Genomic DNA, 3,209 nt, shown 5'->3' with positions numbered 1-3,209 from the left:
AATAATGCATAATTTCCAGGAAAAGTAGATTATTGATCAAATTTCTAAAATAGAAAAACTACCAAGGATCCAATTGCAAATATTAACCAATCACTCAAGCCCAATTAACACATTTTGGGAAATTCACGGGTCCAAGAGCAAAGAAGGGGTCAAGTAATGGTTCAAATTGCAATTATTCTAAGACCAAATTGCAAGATACTAAAATATAATTGGGCCTTTGTAACATGGCTTAAAAATTGCAGGGACCAAAGTGTAATTTTCTTTTGTTTTCCATGCATGCACACGAAGCTTTCTTCCTCATTTGGACAATGCTTCTGCAATTCGGCACTTCACAAAACCAGCTTTCAAACACAATCAAATCCAAACAAAACTACCACACAATCCTCTCACTTTGTGTGACGACCCCACCTCCCCCTAAGGCGTACCAGAGGGTTTGGCGGACCGCCTGCCCAGCTCTCGCCAGGACTCACTCACTAAAATCATGTGCACACACCCCAAGCACCATTAATAATATCCGCAATCCCAGCTTATAATTTACATTGATAGAAACCAAAGTACAAAGTCTTGATATACTTAAACTAGTTCAAAATATATACAATCCAAGTACAAATGTTCCATTCGAGGAATAGCGCGAGTACAAAACCAAAATTCAAAACACAGTCTAAAGTAACTAGACTACGCTAGCCTTTACATCTCTTATGCCTCGCTCGTACCCCCTGTAAGGAGAACAAATAACGTGGTATGAGCTAAAAGCCCAGTGAGGTTCCAAATAGCAAATTGACCATTATTTATAAATACAAGTTTTCGATTTAGCAAGGTAACGAGCATGAAGAGTTCATAAAAGTGAGCAATAACACTTCAAGTAGCAATCTCAAAATGAGCGAGTATAAAAATTTTCATAAGAAACAATCATCCAATAAACAATAATCATTTCAAGCATAAGGATACGGATAGCTCTCAGGAGCCAACTTCCATTCATCATCAGGAGCTTGATCACGTAGTAGTTGACACTCCGTCAACTTTCAAGTAAAGGAACCGATCCAGTAGAACACCACTTAAACGACTCTCCGTCCACCGTTCAACCCCCAGCTGGGCCCAAAATCCTCAAGAACACGGGTGGTAATACTCGAGTATACCGATTAGTCGAGGAGATATCACTCCACTCGACAATACAAGAGACCCAGGGTTCGTTACCCAATCGACCAAGCCCTTGCCGGCTCGACTAGAGTAACTCGCCACAGGGTTTCTGGAATTCCAGGAAGTGCGCGCATCATAAACAAGTATATCACGTAAGGGCAAGTGCGATAAAGTACACTCTTGCCCTAACAATTCACGCATGTGGCATGCAATCATATTGGCACGTATCAAGTACAAGTATCAAGTTCAATTCAGTATTTGAAAGCACTCACCAAAAGATATAGTGCCTTTACTGGTCACTTTCAGGTTATATTCCGAGTTCGGAGTCCAAATCTGCGATAACACTCAGTTTGAGAACTTTGAAACATGACTAGAGTTCGAAACTTAGACGTTTCGTTCAATAAAATCAAGAATTTGAAATTCACTCGGATAGTAGTCGTGAAACACTTGCTCACTTTTTAAACGGTAAAACTTTGTAACATTTATACTTGAAAATGCCATGCGAGTCGAAAGTACAAGAGAAACATATTCCAAATAGTCATTATTTCATTTCTCAAGGGTACAAGCTCGGCCAAGTCCTTCCTTATATACCTCGGAACAAGAATACTCAAGTACCCTAGATGGTTCAAGCAGTAATCACTCTTAACCCTTACTCAAGTTGCAAGTAGTTCTCTAGTTTTCGAGCGTAAATTTGGGCAGCATGCCCTTTGTGTTTACCTCATTTTCCAGCCTTTTAGGCTTCATTGTTTTTCTCAAACACAACCCAACATTATACATCTCAGACATTCATGTCAAGAGCCGTTCCATAGGCTCACAATATCATAATAATAAGATTCACAACAGTAGCAAGTACAGGAGTTCAATGTGGCACAAAACAGATTTGACGTACAAATGCGGAAATAACATATCCAAGGCTACGCTTATCGGATTGAGGCGTAACCTATGCCGTTTCGAAGCTAAGACACAGAGCTACAATGTTCATGAAGGTCACTTAGTCCAGGTTCTAATGTAAATTGGTCAAATTCTCCAATTACCAAACCAGAAATCAATTCACCGGCTGTTTAAATGCAGAACACTGTAATGGACATAACTCAGTGTACACAAGTCCGAATCAGGTGTTCTTAGAGGCATTTTAAAGCTACTTCAGAGCACTACAACTTTCATGTTTTGGTCCAGAGCTAAATCAGAATGGATCCTGGTCAAAAATCGTGATAAACTGGACTGAACTGAAGAAACGGACTACTGGGAAATTCTTAAAGCAGTAGGGGTATTTTGGACTTTTCACGTTCTGCGTTGCTCCGATTGAGCTGAAATTTTGTATGCACCTATAAAACACCATTCTATACAACTTTCCTTCTTTGACCAAAGGCCAATTCGGCCTCTAACATACAGATACAATTTCGGACAGAATGCTTGGGAAATTTTCCAGAAATCTGGAATTTTTAGCTCTAAGTGTAGTTTCCTCAAATTTCTGGTTCCAATCACCACTAAACAACCTTATATAACTTTAATTGCAACATTCATGCATCATACATCAACTTGAGCAGAAAATCAGGAACCCTAGTTCATCAAATAAATTGGGGAAAACTACTAAAACATGCTCATCATCCATAATCTCACCATAAAATCAAGTTACTAGGCTTAATATAACAAGATTAGAAGTAAAACTTGGAGAGATAAACTCTCTTACCTTGAATAAAAGTCACCAAGAGTAGCACAAGCTCTCCCCTTCAAGAATCACACCACAACTCACTAGCTAGTCACTCAAGAACAAGTTTAATCGGTTTATTTTGTTTGATTTCTCCCTAAGTTGTTGGATTGAAGATGAAATGAAGGAGTTTTTTTTTCTTCTTGTTGTTCCTCCCCTCTCTCTCTCTCGGTTCTTATGCAGAAATATGGAGGAAGATGAGGCTTGGTTTGTCTTATATGGAAGTAAGAGGTTAAGGGTAATTGTGTCCACAATTTTTGGCCAACACTTGGCCTATTCTTGTCCACAAAATTTTTCTCTTTCTTTCCTTGTATTTGAGCCACAATTTCGGTCAAGCTATAATCATGAGGGGGAAGATATTTTG

The 3,209-nt window shown here is 39.0% G+C and overlaps 1 long non-coding RNA gene across 1 annotated transcript; it reads right to left on the bottom strand.

Annotated features, from left to right (window-relative positions):
• Positions 1–508: 508 nt before the first annotated feature.
• On the bottom strand, positions 509–3,004 carry LOC140035982 (uncharacterized). The gene is made up of 3 exons (XR_011839877.1): positions 2,828–3,004; positions 1,410–1,470; positions 509–716 (listed from the first exon to the last, which is right to left on the bottom strand). It is a non-coding gene; the product is annotated as an uncharacterized lncRNA (long non-coding RNA).
• Positions 3,005–3,209: the final 205 nt, after the last annotated feature.

This window comes from Coffea arabica, chromosome 2c, assembly GCF_036785885.1.
Source record: "Coffea arabica cultivar ET-39 chromosome 2c, Coffea Arabica ET-39 HiFi, whole genome shotgun sequence".
Classification (NCBI taxonomy): domain Eukaryota; kingdom Viridiplantae; phylum Streptophyta; class Magnoliopsida; order Gentianales; family Rubiaceae; genus Coffea; species Coffea arabica.
The sequence above is the reverse complement of the archived record's forward strand: the minus strand, read 5'-3'. Positions and strand labels throughout refer to the sequence as shown.